The sequence below is a fragment of the Mauremys reevesii genome, linkage group 15, assembly GCF_016161935.1.
Source record: "Mauremys reevesii isolate NIE-2019 linkage group 15, ASM1616193v1, whole genome shotgun sequence".
Lineage (NCBI taxonomy): Eukaryota > Metazoa > Chordata > Testudines > Geoemydidae > Mauremys > Mauremys reevesii.
In genome coordinates, this window is record NC_052637.1 from 43,480,140 (window position 1) to 43,502,280 (window position 22,141).

Below are 22,141 nucleotides of genomic sequence, written 5' to 3' on the forward strand. Positions count from 1 at the left end.
CTAAAAAAGAACAAATACAAAACCAGATTAAAATCAATTAATCAAATCAAGGTTTCCTTCTTGGTGATTTAAATCGTGATTAAAATCCGTGATATAAGTCACTTTGATGAAATCAGTCCACCCGCCAACATATCCCCAGGGGATGGAGGGTCTAAGCGCTCTACCCTGCAGGGATGGCTCACTGCCACGGGGTGGATCACCTGGTCGTGTCTGGGGTTGGAGTCCCCACAATTGATCTTTCCACAGTCGGGCAACGTTAGTTTAACTCGACTGAGTAGCTCTCTTGGGCACAGAACTGAGGGCAAGTAGGTTTAACTGGGTAGAGGTGGCCTGTCCTGCATCCTTAGTTCTTCTCTGTGAGTCTATGAGGAACAATTACAGGCAGTGGAAAAACAAGTTGCTGCCATCTCTTGAGGGTACAAAGCAAAGGTGATGTGTGGTGGGGCATGCGGGGTCATGTGCCTCCCCCACACCGATTTGCTGCTTGGCGTGTACGAAGCATGCTCACACAGACTGAGCATGCTCAATAACTACGGCCCTACCAAATTCATGGGCCATTTTGGTCAATTTCACGGTCATAGGATTTTTAAAAAATCATGAATTTCATGACTTCAGCTGTTTAAATCTGAGATTTCACGGTGTTGTAATTGTAGGGATCCTGACCCAGAAAGGAGCTGGGGTGGGGGGTCGCAAGGTTATTGTAGAGGAGGTTTCAGTACTGCTACCCTTCTGCACTGCTGCTGGTGGGGTGCTGCCTTCAGAGCTGGGCACCTGGCCAACAGCCGCTGCTCTCCGGCCACCCAGCTCTGAAGGCAGCACAGAAGTAAGGGTGGCAATACCGCGACACCCCTAAAATAACCTTGCGACTGCCCTGCAACTCCCTTTTGGGTCAGGACCCCCAATTTGAGAAGCGCTGGTCTGCCCCGTGAAATCTGTATAGAACAGAGTAAAAGCACCCAAAAGACCAGATTTCACAGGGGAGACCAGATTTCAGGGTCTGTGACGTTTTTCATGGCCATGAATTTGGTAGGGCCCTGCCAATAACACTGCTGAAGCCGGCTGCCCCCCAACTATCTGGAGGCAGAGGTCTCCTCTGGTACAAAGTAAGGCTTTTTTTTTCTGACTCTAACTTGTTTGCTCTGTGAAAGACCCACTTTAACCTGACATTTGTCCTGCATCTTAGCTACTTTGGCTTGGCCATGACTGCTGCATTCGGTGATGCTTTACAAAGAGTAGATGTCCCAGTACTGACTCTCCTTACATTCTCTCCCAAGGGCCGTTCCTGGTTTAAACAAACACGGGGTATGTGTGCCCTTTACCAAGGGGAAGGCAACAGGGGCTTCTCGCCCGATTAAAGATTTTTACAGATAGGTGTTAAAGTCCCATCAGAACTTGGCAGGGTTGTTTTATTCTAAAGCTTGCCTCTGATTACAAATTGGCTTCCCCCCTTTGCATCCAAGGTGAGTCCACTTCCATTCCCGGGCCTGGGGATTAGTGTGGCTAGAAAGTAGTGCTTGCTTCACGGCTCCTGCACGATGTTGAAAACGCAGCTCATTGTGCAGTGTTGGGACGTCGGCTTTGCTGTAGCTGATTGGAGCTTTGTTGTATTCGGTAAGAGGGGAGCTGCTTCTTGTACTGGGTAACATTGAGTGATCTTTAAATATAGCACCAAGAATGGAGAGGGTTGCAGTAAGCTAGTTTGGTCGTGCAAAAGCTGCGGGTCTCTCTGGCACAGCCCATGCCTGATGTGAATGGCCAGAGTCATCTTGCTGGATAGATGGAAGAAGCGCTCTTGCCTGCTGCTGCTCGCTGGAGATCCTGGAAGACTGGGGTTCCCGTGGGGAACACCTGACATGGAGGAGCAGCTGTCAGCTCCACTATCTTCTCCAGTTGCTCCCCTCTACCCAGCCTATTCCCATAACCCAGCTCTGGCCGTGGTTGAGTTTCAGCAAGCAAGCTTTTCTTCCAGCCCCCCTCTGAACTTGGAGCTAGCCGTTCTGTCTTTGAACCCAAGGAACAGAGGAATGTCGTCAGGAAGCCCAGAGCCCCACTCGCTCTCCCCTTGTGGCAGGGTAAACAGCAGGAGTGATGGAATAGGAGCCTGAGGGACCTGCAGGGGAGCCTTTGGAGCAGAAGAGCCAGTGATCCAGTTTTGCCATCCAGCCCCTCTCTTGTATGTGACTGGAACCAGTCCAGCACCCCTGACTAGTTAATGATGTCAAGGGGCAGCTGACGATTTTGAGAGTACTGGCTTGGACCTTTGGCCTCTCCTGCATCACCAGAAGGAGTTTCAGGTCATCCTGAGGTGTAAAACCAGGCCTCAAGGGGCAAAGGAACTGAGGACTCCAGATGGTCCCAGAACTGCCCTGCTTCCCTGAAGAGAGGAAGACCCGTAAGTGACATGAGCGGACGTGTGAAGGGTCGGTTTGGGGAAAATGGTTCTTTTGGGGATCGAAGCAGTGTTGTGGCTTTTTGTGCATTGTGATATAGAAGTGGAAGGGTTTGGATGTTAGGAGTGTTGTAGTTCCAATGAATCTATCCCCTGTGGCGGGCAGGGACATCTGTCTTTAAGCAAGTCTGTCTAGCAACATTGGTACTGAGACGTCTTGCCCATCTCTTCGTGTCCCTAGGTTCCCCTGTCAGTAACCTTGTGATATCTAACCCTAAAACCGTTCTGTTCTGTCCCGGGTCATGACCCCGGGCCTTGTCTGCGCTGTGCAGCGGGGAAGGTTCCCAGTGAGTGAAGAAGGAAGCCACTGGCACAAAGAGTTAAGTGAAAAGATGCTCTGCTCACTCTCCTGTGAAGTTTTATTTTAAGATTTACAGGAGAAACAGCAAAGGCCTGGGACCATGGGGGAAAGGCGGGGAATGCCTCCCCGCCTCTGACAGATGGATGGACAGACAGCTGATGCCACCGGATTCATTTCCTTTGTTCCACTATTTCTTTGATCCCTTGTAGCCTCTCTTATGGCGACTGACAGGCTGTGCCTCCTGTACCTGCAGCTGAACAGGCCTGGGTTTGGGGGGCGGTGAGGCAGGCAGACGGGGGGGAGGGGGAAGGGATAAATCACACCATGATGCGCACGGCCCATGTGGGCTGGGAGACTGGGAGTGCTGTGAACTGGCTCCCTTAATTTTTATTCAGGCTGGGGATGAGGGCAGCTGCAGCGCAGCCTCCATTCCTCCCCTGACTCCACCCCTAGTGTGCTCCCACCTGAAAGGCCATCCCAGGTGATACAGGGCCAGGATGTGTTGGGGGTGGGGGATGCTTCCCATTCTGACCTGGCAGTGGGGCCTGACAAGATGGCCTGGAGATTATGAAACCCCTTCCCCCCAACCCGTCTGTCAGGTTCTTGTCACTCCCTTGTCCTTTCCTGGTGACAGGACTGTTCGTTTTCATGACTCCCTTGTAATTTGGGTATTTTCAAAGGGGAATGTCAGGCATTCACCTGCACCCTTCCCTGAAATTGCTAGGTTTGACCCCTAGCACAGAGGGTAGGAGGAGGTGGAGAGAGGCTGCTGACTCAGCCCTGCTGGGACTTAAGAACCATTCTGGGATTCCCTTTTTGCCAGGCAGATGGAGGCTTGGCGTGCAGCAGAGCCCTTCTCTGCGGAGAGCAGCTCTGCCATCTGAAATGCTTTCCCTGCTGGAGGAATCAAAGCACTCGTGGGGCTCTCCCTGCCCCTCCCGCCCCTGCCTGCTGCCCGCAGTGGCTGTGATTAGAGGTTAAAGCAAATGGGGAAGAAAATACATGTTTTTTTAAATCAGTGCAAATCTCCTTCCTTCTCTGCCATGCTGTGATGTCTCCACCCAAGCCTCCTCCCAGATCTGTCCTAGGTTCCATTCTCCCTGGCCCATCCTGGGCCCCCAGAGCCTTGCCCTGGGCTGGGCGGCTCATTGTGCAGTGTGTCTGTATTTTCAGAGACTGTGCGGGATGTTGTGTGTGTAAAATTAGCATTGCCTTGTTAGTCCCTTTCAGGCTAATTCGGAGCGAAATGCTTTAGCAGCGGTGGGCTGATTCTATCCAGAGAACAAGAACTAATTAAATTCATTCTGACCATCAAGCAGTAAATTATTTATATCCAGACAGATGCAATCTAATCTGTAGCATCCAGCTCAACTGAACAGGCATCCTACTTGAGTCTGAGAGGGGGGAAAAAGTAGATTAAAGGCATAAGAGTAAAGGAGCGAGAGAGTGAGGGGAGAGAGCAAGAGAAGGGGAGAGACAGAGCAGCATCTGGGAAAGGGAGGATGGGGAGCTAGGCAGACAGCAAATTGTTCTCCTCTTCTTTAGCATTGCCATTCAGTTTCTAATCTTGCATGGAACCCTCCCAGCGAGGGCCTGTTTGCCAAAGCAGTGCAGGCTGAGTCTGGGAAGGGGGTTTCCCTAAAATGAGCATTACAGACGTTGGATGGTGCCTCTTGTCACTGCGCGGAGCTGGGGCTTGCTCGTTCACTCTTGCGCTCTCAGAGACAGAGGTGCCTCATGGGGCCAGCAGCTCTCACTTGGGTCTTGCGCTCTCTGTGGTGCAACCTTCTGCACCACAAACGGGGCCTCTAAAGCCGTAGGCAAAAATGGATGTGACATTTCTCAAACCAGTATCCTAGTGCTTTGCCCAGTGCCGGCCTCCTCCCCCATTCATCAGGAAGTGGTGCAAACAGTGGCTCTCAACCAGGGGTACGCTCACCCCTGGAGCTATGCACAGGTCTTCCAGGGGGTGCATCAACTCACCTAGATATTTGCCTAGTTTTACAACAGGCTACATAAAAAACACTAGCAAAGTCAGTACAAACTAAAATTTCATTTGGAGAATGAATTGTTTATACTACTCTATGTACTACACACTGAAAGGTAAGTACAGTAGTTATATTCCAATTGATTTATTTTATAATTATATGGTAAAAAGGAGAAAGTCAGCAATTTTTCAGTAATAGTGGGCTGGGACACTATTAATCGAGTCCTGTATCAGCCATTCCATTATCTTGCACGGGATCGATGTCAGGCTGGCAGGCCTGTTCCTGGGTCATCCCGTTTACCCTATTTTAAAATGGATACTACAGTCGCTTTCTTCCAGTCTTCTGGAACTTCCCCAGTGTTCCAAGACTTACTGAAAATCAACATTAATGGTCCAGCGAGTGCCTCAGCCAGCTCTTTTAAAATTCTTGTAGCATGTTATTTGGACCTGCTATTTAAAAATGTCTGACATCAGTAGGGTCTGTTTAACATCCTCCTGAGATATGTGTGGAATGCAAAGAGTGCTGTCACCATACAATGAGACTATATCATCTGGTTTTCCCCCAAATGTCTTTGAAGCCCATCAAGGTTGGCTGGTGGAGTTCTTCAAAGCTCCCCTGCCTCCTCAGGAAGCTAATCATGACCTCTGTAGAGCACGTGTGGCCCAGGAGGGAAGGGTGAGGGTTATGCAGTGTCTGTAATGGATGGGCAGTTGGAAATATTCTTCCTCCTCTGGATAACACCGTGTGAAAGTGAGTAGGTTACTGGTTCCCGTTATTGCCTGGTGAATTTCTTGCCTCTTGCCACCGTAGCTGGCTCTGCATTTCTCTCATCATGCACCCCTCCACTTGTCACCCGGCAGGACCCCCCAAAGTCTGTCTTTAGGGTGCAGGCAGGTACCGCAGCCTAATCTCAGAGCAGATACAAACTGTTATGATCTCCTTAAAGGGTTTTTTGGGTTATCTGACCCCAGTGTCTGATTAGATCATTCTTGTGTCTCAGTGGTAACATGAGCTTCGACTGCTTAAAAGCTGCAGTTCACTCTAATTACTATTGAGCTGACATACCTCTCCTACTCTCAAATCGAAGGGAAGAGTGAACAATCATTTGCTAATCCTTCAGGGGGTTGTGAAGGATTCCAGCCGCCTAGGAGACTGCTTTCAGCTGGTAGCTGATTAGAATATTATGTTTAAAAATGATCTGGCTATTATTTAGATCAGACACACACAACTGGCTAATGGCAAAGCAGCCAAGTCAGTGCATTTCATTATTGTTTTGAAGTATAAAGGAGAGAGATCCTGAGTGTGCGCGGCTTGGGGACCAGCAGTCCAGGTGTTGTAAACTGCAGCACTAAACATAAATTGGGTAGCTAAGCTGGGCAGAGCTGCTGGGGTTGTGTCTCAGGTCAGCAGGAGCTCTTTGGGTAAAGGTGCTAAGACTTGATGCTGAGGTAGGTAACCTAGTCAGCAGCATAACCCCGACCTACCCAGTACTGGGCCCCGTGTAAAAGCCAGGCTGGATTCTTTGGGGGTGCGGAGTTGTTTCAAAGGCTTGATCAGAAATAATACCACCCAGTTCTCATGTAGTGCTTTTGAACTGTAGCTATCAAGTCTCCCCAGGGAACGGAGGGGACCAAGAGAGAGAAGGGGAGTGTTTGGGGGAAGTACAGCCTGAGAGTCTAGGGAAGGGTGGGGTACGAAGAGAGGCAGGTAGTCTGGCGAGGACTTTGAGGCTAGCTGCTCTCACTGCGTTTATTAAGGTCTCCGAGAATAAATCAGCTGTTAATCAGTCTGTGTCCTTTTATAGGCCGAGTTCCTCAGGTCCCCCATGCAGAGAGCTGGAGCAGAGATTTCTTCAAGGCTGCTCAATAATTCTTCCTCTTAAATAGAAAACGCCATCCGGCTCCAGGGCTCGCAACATGCTTGCATGCAGCGTTTAGTAGCTCCTGAACTGACACTTTCTCCAGCAGATTTATTTTTCCATAGTATTCAAGGTAAAGGTGCAGGCAAGAGGCTATGAAAACATTATGAGTAGCAAAAACTCTGCTCTCAAAGCAAAGCCCTGTGGCAGGCAGGGAGAGGGGAGCCTCCAGGAAAAGCTTCCCTCTTCCTCCTCCAATCATGGTGCCTTTTGGAAAGACTGAGTGCAGGGGTCATTTGCAATCACAGTGGTGATTGGTCTTTGTGGCAGGGAAGGGAGCCCTCAGTCTCAGTCCCTGGGGCAGCGGACCTGGGGGGATATCCCCATTGGCCAGTAGGGAAATGGTACATCTAGGGGGCCGAGTCACACTCCTAGCCAGTATCCGAACTCAGGAGTTGCTGGAGCCTAGTCTCCTGCTCCCTCCACTAGAACACGTCTTCTCTCAGCCAATACAAAGAAGGCAAACGTTCTGCTCTACCGTGTTCACTCCAGCTGCAGGCACGTGCTTGTTTGCCGGCAGATCCGGTGACTGGTTTTGGATTGGTCTGACTGTGCTGGGGAAGTGATACGTTGCCTGGGCCTAGCTGTGTGTGTTGGGAGAGGCCCCAGGAATATCTGACATCCTGCTAAATGGCCTTGGTAGCAGCACAAGCTGATAAAGGGATGAACCTTCACCAGGCAGGGATAACCTTCAAAAAGCTGCGAAACTCCTAACCCCTGAGCGTGCGTGGATGGTTTGATCCCCCTCGGCTCACTGTGTGTGAGTTAGTGAGGTGAGGACACACGCTGCAGCTTCAAACAAGCAGAAAGGCTGGAAAAGTAACAGGAAATGCAAGCCATGGTTTCAACTTCTGGCCGAATTGGATAATAGGAGGTTGATTAAACAGCTCGTCTTGGAGGAAGGAATTAAGAATTTCCCTCTGGGTTTGGTGAAATTGGTTGGAAGGAAACACTGGCAGAGGGCAGGAGTCAGCCAGCTGGAAGAAAACGAACTTTGAAGTGTCTGATTCCATTGACCTCCTTTGCCGTGGTGTGTGACAGCCATGCAGTGGTGCGTGTGAGCCCACCACGGAGGACACTTTAAATGCAGGCTTGTGGCTGTGGAGTATTAAGAGTTAATGGTGACTCTGTTGCTTGCGGGACGGGGTTGGAAGGTTCTCTCACCCTTTCATGCAGGTTCTCTCCATAAACGGTTGGGATTGTTTGCTTCTGGCTGAGGAGTGGCATGGGAGGTACCGTGCAGAGAATGGCACCGTGCTGGCTTCTGTGTTCTGAAAGCTACTTTCCCTTCTGTAGTGTCAGTCCCTGTTCAAGTCCCTGGCACCCAGGAAAACATGTTAGGAAGGTAAATATGAAATTAGTGAACAGGAGCAGCAAACGGGAGTTTTGCAAGGGATTTTAGAGAGGGAGCGTGAGAATCAGATAAACTTAATACACATTCTGTCCAAACTGAGGCCAATAAACCCCTCCCCCACAAAAAACGAACCAGCTAAAACCCTGCAAGAAACCACACATAGAACAAACACAGCTACCCCCTGCAAGAGTAAAACTAATGCAGGCAGAAATCCTGCAGGAAAGTGGGTGCTGTCCAGTGTATTGCCCTGAATGCTGTATGTGAGATTCCCTGCCTTTTGGGCAGGTGACGTATGTGTGCATTCAATGGGAGCAGCTCATGGCCCTCAGAGATCGAGTATGGGCTGAACTGGAGGAGCTAAGGGAGACAGAGAGGTGCACAGAGGAGACTTTTCAGGTCCCAGCCCCAGTCTGACAGCCTCTATGCTGTGGAGGAGGATTAAAGTCTTGGGTAAGGAGAACATCAGGCTGGAGCGGAGGGAAATGATCCCATAGCTGGGACCCTCCTTCCAGATGATGTCATGGTGTCCTCTCGCACTGAGGCTACCTCTCCAAGGGAGGGTACCCCAGTTAGTAGGAAGAGACAGGTAGTAGTAATGGGGGGTTCAATTATTAGAAATATAGATAGGGTTTGTGATGACCACAGAAACCACATGGTAAATTGCTGGCAGTGTGCAAATCTCACAAGACAGCTAGACAGACTTATGTGCAGTGCTGGGGAGGAGCTGGTGATCATAGTACATGTAGGTACCAATGACCTTGGGAAAGATAGGAGAGAGGTCCTGGAGGCCAAATTTAGGCTGCTAGGTAAGAGATTAAAGTCTGTGACCTCCATGGTGGCATTCTCGGAAATGCTTCCAGTTCTGCATGCAGAGCCAGTTAAACAGGCAGAGAGCTGCAGAGACTCAATGCATGGATGAGACAGTGGTATTTGAAGGAGGGATTTAGGTTTATTAGGAACTGAGAAACCTTCTGGGAAAGGAGGAGCCAATACAGGAAGGAGGAGCTCCACCTAAACCAAAACAGAACCAGATTGCTGGCACGGAAAATTGAAAAGGCCATAGAGGAGTTTTTCAGCTAAGGGCTGGGAGAAAGCTGACAGGTGCAGAGGACCACGTGGTACGGACAGACACATCCCTTGAGAAGGGATTTATTAAAGGCGATACTCTATAGCCTAGTAAAGAGGGGAGCATTGAAGTTGATAAAGTACAGGTACAAACTGAAGAGAAACAGTCAAATGAAAGAATCCCACTCAGTTACATCACATGAAGGCATCACATGAACTAAATATTGACACAAGTATTTCTTCACACAACACACAGTCAACCTGTGGAACTCATTGCCAGGGGATGTTGTGAAGGCCAAAAGTATAACTGGCTTCAAAAAAGAATTCTCTCCAGACCAAAGCAGGAAGTCTATCGTGCTCTGAGCTAGTTAGCCCCTCGGTTTGAGTTAGTTTAACATTTTCAAATCTTTTGGGAGCAGCCTGCAGACTGTCCATATCATGGGAAAACCACAAACCCACAGTGAAGAGCTACATAAAATAACAGTGCTTTTTGCTCCCCCATGTGGTAGCCAACACACACTCTACTGGCCTCAGTGGTGCCAGCATATTACAGAGGAAGCGCAAACCGAGAGAGCCCGGTTGCTTTGTACTGCAGTGTTTGCCAGCTGGAGAACAATTAAGCCTGCAGGGGGAGGAATGTGATTTTTAAACTTCTCAGAGCCAGTCATGGGCTGAAGAGTATAAAGAATTTGAAGGAATCTCAGTCTTGCTGCAGTTTGTGAGCAATGCAGAGCTCTGTGTGCCTGGGGATGGTGGGAATCGCCAGAGATCCCTGCTCAGCCCTCTGACTCTGCTTCTGTTGGCTCAGAATCCCGTCAATCGATGGATTACTCCAGAGGTGGTCCTGGCGTGGCTGTTGGGTGTTTTGGGGAGGAGGGAGTTGAGCCATGGTAGGCAGCCGTGCCATTCAAAGAGCCACTGTTTAACATTTTTATTTTTATTTTCCATTTTTGACATTGTTGCTCAGTCCCTCTGGTTAAGCTGTTAAATCACTCCATGTATTTAGTGTGAGTGTCGCTGAGAGCTCATTTTTATCTTGGTGAAAACCAGGCTCACTCATGGGCACATAATGAAATTGCATAAATATACCCTTAGCTGGAAATCAAATTTATTTTCCCTGTTCATTATGGGGTAGAAAGCCACTATGAAATGTATAACCTCCCCCACCCCCAATGCTGGAATTGAAAGGCTGGTGCGGGCTCTTTTTATACTGATGATTTCGTCCTGATTCAATTTAAAGCTGGTTAGAGCTGAAATACTGTAGCATAATTGACAAAGATCAGTGTCGGTTGTAATGCTAATATCGTCTTGGCTGCGGCTTCAGTATCACCAGAAGAACGCAGGTTAAAAACCACTTCCATTGGAGAGCAGCTGGGCCTGTAGTGTCCACACGGGTCTATCTGGGCAGGGCGGGGAGTAGAAAGTTGCTGCCAAGCCTGTGTGCTGCACTAGAGATGGAAGGGTGACTGGGAGTGCTGATCACCCCTCACTTAGAAGCTAAATCTTCTTACCTGGCAGCATGTAGAGGACATCCAGGTTACCATCCTCGGCAGCAAGAAGCTGGGCTGAGTTGGAAAGAGGTGGCTTCCTGCAGGAGACCTTGGCAGAGCCAGCCAGAGCGGAGGAGTCCCTGCAGTGGAGCAGAGGGAAGGAAGTGCCTGGGAAGAATGGTCCAGCTGGTGGGGTCAGCAAGATGCTAGTCAGTCCATTTGTCCGTCATTGGGATTGATTTTTGACTGTATTGAAATTGCTATAAAGTCATGTTATAGAGCTATAATTAAGCGGGGCCATTTAGCTGGCAGCGTTAAGTGCTAAGCAGATTTATGGCACTGCTCAGCCTTCTGCGGCGTTATATTTCACCATGAAGTACACCAGGTTTTTGTGTGTTCTACACTTGTATTTGTTTGGCAGTGATTAGAATAATGGGGGTTTCCGGGGTCGTGTTGCCAAGCTAAGGAAATGACAGTTCTATCCCCGCTGCGGTATCGACTTAATTGCATCCCTTTGAGAGAGACACAAGTACTGGTGTACAAGAGCGGCTGGTAAGCTGAGCCAGTGCTGGGGCAGGGGGACGTGGAGCTGGGCGAGACGTGTAGCCAGCCAGGCTGCCCTGAGCCTCTCTGTTCTTAGGATGGTGCCTGTCATGCGACAGGTTGGGCAGGGTGAGCCGTTATACCCTCAAAATGGCTCCATCCCCCCAACTGGCTGTTCATGGGGTTTCATATGTGCTGTCAAAACTACCACCTCTGAGTCAACACTGGGGAGAGACGCATGACATTCGCTTTCATCAAAGCGGCACAGCCTCGTGGACCATGCACAGACCTGGGAGCCAGGAGTCGCTGTGTTCTGATGGATTCTGTGAGCCTGGCTCTTTGTTCTTGCCTGAGTCTCAGTGCTCCTGTCTTCTGTGTGACGTTTTCTCATGCCAGTGTACACAGGGCAAATGGTAGTTAGCTGGCCAGGGACCCCCACCCAGGCTACGTGGTGGCCAGTTAACGCAGCTTCAAACTGTTGGCCCGAATCTTAACAGGGTTTCCTAATTGTGTTAACTTAAGACAGCATAATTGATAAACATACCCTTTTGCCCACCAAGGAGAGGCTGTGCGCTCTCCCACGTACTCTGTGAAGCGGGGTGCAGGTTTGCTTGCTTAGCTGGCAGGGCATTGAGGATTAATTATTGAAGACTGCGAAGTGCTTTCCCAATGTAAGTGCCAGGCGTTGTTACTATTTCATCCCAGTTGCACTCGAGAGGCAGCAGCGCTGGGCTCCCAGACATGCGTGGGGGCGTGAGGGGATGTCGCTCGGCAGAGCTTTCTGGGGTCCCTGGGAGCCAGTGAGCAAGAAGGGCTCAGCATCAGCTGTGTGGCTGCCAGCACAGTGCCCCTTCCGGGGTCGGACTTCGGAGGGCTCAGGACAAGTAGCCACCTTTGGCCCCTCTCGCCGGAGTGCCCCTCCCCCAGGCTCTCTCCTCCCTTCCGTCCTTTGACACGGCGACGCTGCCTTCAGAGGTGTGACTGCAGCACGGGTCGGCATCCCCACGCCAGCTTTCACCTCGTTGGAGTGGCCAAAGAGAACAGTGAAGGTGGGACCACAATGTGCGTATGGGCTCAGGGTCCCAGGTGGGCTGGTACAGCCTGCCCCAGGATCTGCGCTCCTGCGTCTCCGCTGTGGGTTTTAGTCATGCGAACTAGATGAAAACTAACGTGGGGGTGTATCTCTGCACCGCCTGCCCTGTGACCCTTCCAGCCCGGGCCGGCAGACGCGGGCTCATGCTGCAGAGAGCGGTGTAGATGCTGTGACTCAGCCTCTGAAGGCTAGAGCAGGGGATGGGCTTCAGAGCCCAAGCTTCAGCCTAAGCTGCAGCTTCATTGTGCTGCTAACTGCTATTTTTAGAGCAGTGGTGCAAGCCCTGTGAGCTCGGGCTGGGAGGCCTGCTGCTGCAGGCTGTGTAGACATACTGTGAGGGCAGCAAGCTGCAGTAGGACGGAATTGGGTGCCTGGGATACTAGAAAGGCCTTCCCTACGGAAGGCTTCTTGCATTTGTTTGTTGTGCAAAATCCCGGCTTTCCACTATTCTCACTTTCTTTAGCGCTTTACAGTATAAAAACTTGTCTCACCCCCACCCCCAGGTGTTCAGAGACAAGCACAGGAGTCGGTCCATGCTGCATTCTGTGGGCCGCCTTCTAGCAGGCACGGAAGAGCCCAGCAATTCAGCTTTAAGGAACCAGCAAGGGGCACGTTTGTGGGCACAAATGAGGTAAATGGGCCCTGGGCTCTTCCCAGGAGCAGGGTCTGTTTTGGCACCTAGTGCTCTGCTGGAGGCAAGGTTCTCTGGAGAGCTGTCAGGGGCCTCCTCCTCCGGCCACTTGGCTGCTCTGATGCTCCCCTGACTAGACTTGGGTTTGTTTCTGAAGAGCATCATGGAACAGTAGGAGGGAGGCTCTGTGACCTGAATATTTACACCTCTGTCCTTCACCCTCCCTCCCACCGGAACAGCTGGGATAATTGGTGAGAGCTCCAAGCCCTGTGGGCCAGCGGACACATCATTCCAGCAAGAGCAAAAATAAAATATCTGGAGGGGAAATGAGCAGATTAGAGGGTTAAAGTGCCAGCAGTGAATTTGCAGCGGTGCAATTAGTGCTAACCTTCATGTGCACTTGTCAGCCTCTTCTTTGAACTCTGTCCCTGATGGCCTTCCGGAGAGCCAGAGATTTACCAGCTAAGTCATTCACCATCTTGATAAGACTTGCTGAGGTTTCCGGGGTACAGTTAATAGCGGGGAACCCAGTTAAGCTCTCAGGCACCAGCCTGTGAAATTTCCTTTCTTGGACAGCAAAGGAACATTTGTGTGTCCTTTAACAGGCATCTCCCACTCAGTAGCCAAACATGGGGGGCAAATGCAATGCTGGGGAGCCATCCAGGGAGCTTCTTGTGACATCCCCGTCACCCCATGTGGGGTCTGTGGAGTGGTGTCCATGTGCTGCTGTTTCTCCTGCAGCACAGCTCTCCGGTGGATCCCTAACTCCCATTTGTTGGAAGATGAACATTTTTATGAGCCAGCTGTTCCCCTCACACCTTCCCAGCACTTTCATTTGCAGCAACTCTTCTCTGAGAACAGAATTTATTTAGCACCTTCCCCCCACCCCCATTGTGCCTGTTCTCTCTGAACACAAAGTAAATCAATTGACTCTATAAACAGCCTTCCTGAGACCAAAGGGCCTCCCCGGGGCACCTACCTCTCTGCCTTGAAGCCTGGCAAACAGGTGATTCCTGCCCCAGGGTCCTGAAGGCCAGGATGGTGGTCTCCGGCATCTTTCACACTCCAGGGATCATAGAATGCTTTCCAAAGCAGTGAGTTAGGCACCAGCAATTCACAGGCACAGGCAAATGTGGAGACCGCTGTGTGCTCATGCTGGTGACAAGGTGGCGTGAACATTGGCTTGGATTCCAGGGTTCTCCCTGTCCCACTCCGGAAGTTGCAGGATCTTTAACTGTCTGATGTGCCATCCAGGGAGTTTTGCTTGATGCCCTGTCTCTTGCAAAGGATGGTCCCTAGAAGGCTAGAGCTCCTTTGTGCCTGAGCGTGTGTTAGATGATGTGTCCTTGTGACTGACTCAAACGCTCGGCCTTCTGACCTAGTAGCAGTAGTGCTACCAAGTGAACCACATGGGTGCTTTTTGTGTGTTGTGTAAGAACGCAGCTCGTGAGTAGCAGAGCCACAAGTGAATTCATCCCATCTCTCCTCGTGAATGAAGATCAAGTCATAACAGATCAGCCGTCCTAGCTAGAGCTGGGCAAATAACTGATTTCTTTGATATCAGAGTGGTATCCGTGTTAGTGTTGATCTGTAAAAGCGGCAAAGAGTCCTGTGGCACCTAACAGAGGTGTTGGAGCATGAGCTTTCGTGAGTGAATCCGTCTGTTAGTCTATAAGGTGCCACAGGACTCTTCACTGATTTTTTTGGGTCGCTGGCAGTTCAAAAACCAAAAAAAACCCAGTCCAACCCAAACTGAAAATAAAATGTTTCAGAATTTTTGGTGAATCAGAAAAATTTTGTTTAGTCTTGAACAAAATGTTTTGTTTGGGGCATTTTTAACCTTTTTAATACAGCAAAGGAAATGAAAGGCTAAATTCATAAAACGGAGGTGGGCGAGTAATCTTCAAATACGTGAGGGGCTGTTAGAAAGAGGAGAATGATCAATTGCTCTCCATAGCCACTGAAGGTAGGACAAGAAGTCATGGGCTTAATCTGCAGGAAGGGAGATTTGGGTTAGATAATAGGAAAAAGTTTCTAACTCTAAGGGTGGTTAAGCTCTGGAACAGGCGTCTGAGGGAGGTTGTAGAATCCAGTCACTGGAGAGTTTACAGAACAGGTTGGATAAATTCCTGTCAGGGCTGGTCTACATTTACTTGGTTCTGCTTCAGCATAGGGGGCTGGACTAGATGCCCTCTTGAGGTCCCTTCCAGCCCTACATTTCTATGAATCTATGATACCCCCGTAACCGAGGCATCCACCTGGGAGGGGAGATATCTGGGTTCAGTTTGCTGCTCCTGAGCCAGGCTTTGGAACCCAGGTCTCCTACACCCCTCCCAGCTGAGTGCCCTAACCACTGGGCTATAGGACTTGCTAGGATGGATTTGTCTGACTCTCCTACTGAAGCAGTTCGGCTTTGGTCCACAGAGGGATTGTGAGACTGACTATCATGTGGTGGTTAGGCACTCATCTTGGCGGGGGGCGGCCTGTTCCAGGCCCAGTTCCAGAGCACGGATTCAAACCTGGGTTTCCCACATTATCATTTTGATAATGTTGAAATGAATTGTTTGGGTGTTTCTGCATTATTGTTTGTTTTTGTTTCACTTTAAACAGTTTCCTCAAATTGACGCACATTCATGAAATGTTTTCATTAGCTAAATCTGCAGTTTTTGGTCTGGAAAAACTTTTGGATGAAAAATTTGGCTGAGCTGTATTCATAGATCTTATCTGCACAGTGTGCGTCCTCCCATTTCTCTTCAGGACTGGATTTACTTTTGATGAGTGTTGCTAAGTGATCAGTGCTCGATGTACCTTTCTAGTTGTAATACTGCTCCCATGAAATAGAAATGCCCATAAATAAATGTCTCATTGCCTTCCTGCAGCACCACAGAGCAAGGAAACTGCCAGGTGACTTGTGTTAAAACTACAAGCACCAGCTCTGATTTTTATATCCGACAATTCCATGCAGCTTGTCCTGTTTGAGTGGGCGTTTCAGCCCCACCCAGGGGCGGCTCTAGACATTTCGCCGCCCCAAGCAAGGCGGCATGCCGCGGGAGGTGCTCTGCCGATCGCCGGTCCTGCGGCTTCGGTGGACCTCCCGCAGGCGTGCCTGCGGATGCTCCACCAAAGCCGCGGGACCAGCGGACTCTCCGCAGGCAGAGTGCCCCCCGCGGCATGCCGCCCCAAGCACGCGCTTGGCGTGCTGGGGCCTGGAGCCGCCCCTGGCCTCACCCCTCATATTGATGGGCCTCTGTGTATGTCTACTGATGAGCATTTAGTACTGCAGTGGTTGTCGGTTTTACAGTTACAAGTGAATTAACACCCTCTGTTTGGGTCCATCCCAGCTGGGGAAGTCCCTCTTGTTCCCCGGGTGTGAAAGGCCTGATTCTCTGTCTCCCCTTGTTGGTGCTGGCTGAAGATGTCTTTGGGTATGTCTTGTGATTCCCTCTCTAACTGATTATCTGGCGCTGTGTTGTTCTTCCAGTCCATGGTTCTGCTGATGTGAATCTGTAACAGCCACCCAGAAATGACAGAAAAACTGAATCATTTAACAGAGAAGCAGAAAACCTGCCTGACATGAAAGGGAAATAACAGGGGTATTTCCACATCAAAGGCTTCTGCTGTTTGCCGGGCCTCCTGCTTCCCCTCCCCAGATTCTCAGCTGTCTGGAGAGAGCTTGAGCACACAGATATGCATGGCTGATCTGGGAGTATATGGGATTGCCAAGCAAAAGGGATGATGCATTACTGCTCTTGTGAGGTGGCACTCCCAACCCTTAGCCACCATTAAGTGTAATTAACCTTCTTAGTTTTCTCTGCCTGGGAGGGAGGCAGGGGCAAACAGATAGGCTGGCTGGCAATGGATTGGATGGATGCAGCTCAAATCCCACTATTTTTACATTGCATACAAGCAGTGAGCTCTTTGGTTCTCTACTCTGTCACTTGCTGTTTATCCAATGGATAAACCTCTTTGAGGTGACCAGGTGGTGCGAAAACAAGGAAGGTTGCTAGGAGGCCACGCCGTTTGTCTAGGATGAGGACTTAGGATCCGTGGCATGCGCTTGGGTCACTGGCCTACTCCCTCTACATAGGCCAGTCAAAACATCCAGGTTGTATGATGTGGCGGCCAGAACTTTCTGGCTGGGACTAGCAGCTGAGAGCGCCACTCCCTGTGTATCTTGGTCCTAATCCTCAAGGCTCTCAGTGGTCTAGGACTGGGCTGCTTAAGAGCACCCTCTGTCCCTGATCAGGCAAAACACAAACTAGAAGCGCCCATGATGAGACTTGGGAGTCCTTGTATGGCATCCTAGATCATGCAATACCCGGCCCCAGTGGTTAGAGTGAGCCTGTTCTCACAGTTACACCCACCTCCTTGCAGAAACCGACCAGAACTAGCAGAAACTTCAGATTGAAGTGACCAGACTCCAAATGGTGAACAGCAAATCCCCTGTACAGGTTTTTTGTGCTTCTCTTGAATGTGTATTTGTGCCTAGATTCCATGGTGATTGGAGCCCTATAAATACTTTAGACAGATGGATTTCCCACCAGATTATCGTGAGTCTCAGGCATGTCAGACTGAGTCTGAACAGGCAAAGTGTATGTGTGCGTGGTTATCACTTACAAAAAACACTGCCGATGGAGTTACAATTGCTAGCATGCTGCAGTGCCTTCTGCTCTTGAATCCCTTCCAGAAAACAAGGAAATGCTCAGTTAAGTTCTCCCCACATCTCTCTCTGTACCCCCCCCTCCAAAAAAGGTGGCGCTCCAAACTCTTAGCCACCATTAAGTGTAACTAACTTTCTGAGCCTTCTCTGCCTGGGAGAGAGGCTGGGTAGACTAGACAGCTGTAGATTGGGTGGATGCAGCTCAAATCCCACCATTTTTACCTTGCCTACAAGCAGTGAGCTGTTGATTGTTTCTCTACTCTGTCACTTGCTGCTTATCCAATGGAGTCACCTCTTTGAGAACTTTATTGTCACCAGGTAGTGACAAAAGCAAGAAAGACCTCCTTTGACTAAAGGCTTTTGATACTGTCTCGCATGACCTCCTCATAAAGAAACTAGGGAAATACAACTTAGATGGAGCTACTGGTTGGAAAACCGTTCCCAGAGAGTAGTTGTCAGTGGTTCACAGTCAAGCTGGAAAGCATGTCAAGTGAGGTCCTGCAGGGATCAGTTCTGGGTCTGGTTCTGTTCAATAGCTTCATCAATGATTTAGATGATGGCATAGAGTGAACGCTTATAAAGTTTGTAGCCAATACCAAGCTGGGAGGGGTTGTAACTGCTTTGGAGGGTAGGATTAAAATTCAAAATTATCTGGGCAAACTGGAGAAATGGTTTGAAGTAAATAGGCTGAAATTCAATCAGGACAAATGCAAAGTACTCCACTTAGGAAGGAACAATTAGTTGCACACATACAAAATGAGAAATGACTGCCTAGGAAGGAGTACTATGAAAAGGGATCTGGGAGTCATAGATAGTGGATCACAAGCTAAATATGAGTCAATAGTGTAACACCGTTGCAAAAAAAAACATAATTCCGGGATGTATTCGCAGGAGTGTTGTAAGCAAGACATGAGCAGTAATTCTTCTGCTCTACTCCACACTGATTAGGCCTCAGCTGGAGTATTGTGTCCAGTTCTGGGTGCCACATTTCAGAAAAGATGTGGACAAATTGGAGACAGTCCAGAGGGGAGCGACAAAAATGATTAAAGGTCAAGAAAACATAACCTATGAGGTAAGATTGAAAAAATTGGGTTTGTTTAGTCTGGAGCAGAGAAGACTGAGAGTGTACATATGAGTTTACAAGTGCATAACAGGTTGTTAAAAGGAGGTGGGAGAAAAATTGTTCTCCTTAACTTCTGAGAATAGGACAAGAAGCAGTGGGCTTAAGTTGCAACAAGAGCAGTTTAGGTTGGACATTAGGAAAAACTTCCTAACTGTGAGGGTGGTTAAGCACTGGAATAAATTGCCCAGGGAGGTTGTGGAATCTCCATCATTGGAGGTTTTTAAGAGCAGGTTAGACAATCACCTGTCAGTGATGTGTGATGGGGTAGACAAGATCCGGAGGCCCCCAGCTGGAGGCAGAGGAGAAGTCTTTTAGACAGCCAAGAGTGGCTTCAGGGGAAGCAGCCAATCAGAGGGGCTACTGGAGCAGCCAGTCAGGGGCCAGGAGGGCCATATAAAAAGAAGCCACAGAGTGAGACAGAGCAGTCAGTTGCTGACTGGAGCTGGAAGAGGGAGAACTGGGTTCCTGGATGGCTGGAAGAGCAGCAGGACCATGGACAGCTCAGTGTGGGCAGGGCTAAGCCCAGGGAGGGCTGCCGAAGACTGGGGGAGTGAAGAAGGCTGGCTGAGGGGACTGAGCAAGGACTGAGCCCAGAACCTCGCTGGACCAAGCAAGGATACTGTTGGACTGGTATAGAGGGCAGTGTCTCCAGGGAGGAAGCCTTGGCAGAAGTAAAGACTGTACGCCCCAGAAGGGGTTTGTTCTTTCTGTTCCACCTACAGACACTGTGTGTGACTCGGCCGGAGGGCTCAGTCACTGAAGACCCGCCAGAGAAACCATTGGTCCAGGAGGGAGAGGGGGCTCACGAGAGGTGGGTGCCTCCCTGTTCCAAGAACTAAGAGACAGCAAGCTCACACCCAACCAGAAGGAGGTAGGCAGGTGCTGACCCCATTACAGATGGTCTAGATAATACTTAATCCTGCTGTGAGTGCAGGGGACTGAAGTAGAGATGACCTCTCGAGATCCGTTCCAGTCCTATGGTCCTATGAAAACAAGCCACAAACTTAAGAATTCACAGCTATGGTCCTGCATCACACGTTTATACAACCTTAACTGCCTTCTTTGGGTTTCCAGCACCATGTTGTATCATGCTTTTGGGAGCGAGGAATGTTTTCTTACCTTACATAAAGCTAACTTTAGAATCTGTCTCCTGAGGCATTGTTAGCCTCGTTAATTGTGGTTGTGCAGCTGGAAACAAACAGAAGAGACCCCTCGTGACCAGGGTGAATCTCAGCCAGCCAGCAGCAATTGCTCCCTCTGTCATTGCTGCTATGCAGGCTGTGTTGGACTGTGTGCATAGGAGCGCTGTCGGGAGTTGTGGTGGGCACAGAACAGCAATTATTGGTAGGAGGGAACCTGGCGGGAGGGATAGCTCAGTGGTTTGAGCATTGGCCTGCTAAACCCAGGGTTGTGAGTTCAGTCCTTGAGGGGGCCATTTAGGGATCTGGGGCAAAAAGCTGTCTGGGGATTGGTCCTGCTTTGAGCAGGGGGTTGGACTAGATACCTCCTGAGGTCCCTTCCCACCCTACGATTCTATGACCTGGGATCATAATGGCACCTATTGGTAATTGGGGCCCCTACATATGTGTTGTGTGAGGTTAGGGTTCTAGAAGTATAAGATTGATGAGTGGTTAGAAGGAAGACACATGTATTGGGATTAAGCGTATCATGGAAATATAATTGTAAGCTAGTGGGGAAGCCCCTCCACAAGGACACTGCTCGTGCCACTTGGTTTCTAGTGCATGGCCAGGAATGCACCCAAACCTGGGAATGGGTGGAAAGTAAATCCCGCATTGCTACAAGCCCTGGAGAAGCTCGCCTTGAAGAGGCACTTTCTCTTCCTGCTGGTTATTCTTGTGGGTGGGCTCAGGTGCCCTGCAGGTAACTGCTACCCCTGGACAGGGCGGGGGCATTGGTCTTGCTTCCAGAGAATGGCTGAGGGGGAGAAGTGGTGGTTGATGGGCGGTTTCCAGTGTCCCTGAGCTTGTGGAGACGGCATGGGAAGAAGGGTGAGCGAGAGAGCCCTGGAGGCCCTTACCTGCAGAGCTGGATGCAGTAAGGAACACTACTGGCTGTTGGTTCACTACCTTGTTAGGTTGCTGACTGTGCCTGATCGTCTGTAATGCCTTTTCTGGGGTTGGGGGGAGACTGGGGCTCGTCCTGTTCTACCCGCTGCCTACCCAGACTGTTTGGGAAAAGCGTTGGGTGAAGCAGAGAGGGTGCTCCAGGTCCCCTTCAGCCTGGGGCTGTATCTCTGCAATCACAGCTTGTTGCTGTTTTGGAGTTACCCCAAAAGCTGCTGATCAGGTGAAGTCCCCAATGGGTGGGGGAGGGGGGTTGGGGCAGCTTGGGGAATCAGTCTGTGTTGTTTGCTGCTTTCGCTGCTGTTTGGCTTCACCCAGCCTCCTCCATGCAGGCGGTGTGAGGGGTATTTTAACGAGACCTCAGGCTGCTTCTCCTGAAGCTGCAGAGAAGGGCTCCCTTGTTACTGTTGCTGCTGCTCGCGTTCCAGACCAACTGGGCTTGTGAAAATAAAGTTCTGGCATCTGCTGCATGCTCTGCAGCCCTCAGCCAGGTGATTATGGGGATGTGGGGACCAGTGGTAGCAGATGGAGGAGCGCTTGATTAGCATAACGTGTCATTTTCATGGCTTGGGAGCCGCAGCAGCAGGAGCGATGCTATAGAAAGACACCCACCTAAAGTCTCCGTTAGAGGAGAGAGGAATGCTCACTAATCAGCTGCTGACCTGGGGGTGGGAGGCTGTAGGCGGACAGACAGAGCAGGGGAGGAGATTAAAAAACCAAATCCACAGCCCTGGTGGATACAGCTGCAGAATCCTCTTCTCAGTGTTCATTTCCCATCTCTAGTTCTTCTCTTTGATTGATATGTGCAACCGCAGGGTGTTACCAAGTGTCTTTTTTTTCCTGTCCTCCGAGGGGCAATTGAAAGTAGACTTTAAGGCTGCTAGAAAACTGCCTGGAGAAGGAGGTGATTTAACCTCTGAGCATTGCACCAGCTTCTGTTCTCAACAGCAGTACGGGTTGGGGTGGGGGTGGATTGCTTTGTCCGCTGCTTCGAATGAGCCTGGCACAAAGAGGAGAGAGCCTCACGTTATCTCTTCTGTGCTCAGGGGCCAGGGCAGGGGGGGCGAGTGGGGTGACGTGTTCCACGGACTGAGTGGGACCAGGCTTGTGCACATGGGATGGCAGCTGGGGCGAGGTAGCGCGTGTGTGTAGGTGTGCTCTGGGCCCATCTCCACCTGCTGTGACCAGTCAGCTGTCCAGGCTTACAGGCTGTAGGGATAAGAAGTGAGAAGAGGCTGGTTATGGTTGGCACACACTGATTTTTATTCCTGGACCCAGTGGCTCTTTGTGCACAGCTTGGCCTCCAGCAAAGAAAAGCATCCAAACCTCATGCCTTTCTGAAGGGAAAACTTCTCTTCTCTTTAAGAGAGGCCATTCATTTCATGTCCTCTCTGGGGAGCAGGGAGAAAGGGTTGGACTCTTCACCTCTCCTTTCTGCTCCA

At 50.1% G+C, this 22,141-nt stretch overlaps 1 protein-coding gene across 15 annotated transcripts in view; it reads left to right on the forward strand.

The window, feature by feature from the left end:
* Positions 1–22,141, forward strand: part of RBFOX3 (RNA binding fox-1 homolog 3) — a 346,512-nt gene that overhangs the window by 36,409 nt on the left and 287,962 nt on the right. Inside the window, exon 1 of one of the 15 annotated variants that reach the window (XM_039500522.1) lies at positions 19,468–19,486. The exons of the other annotated variants lie outside the window; for them this stretch is intronic. The gene's annotated coding sequence lies outside the window, so the exon portion shown is untranslated. Of the gene's footprint in view, positions 1–19,467; positions 19,487–22,141 lie in introns of those variants that run through there. 15 annotated transcript variants of the gene reach the window in all.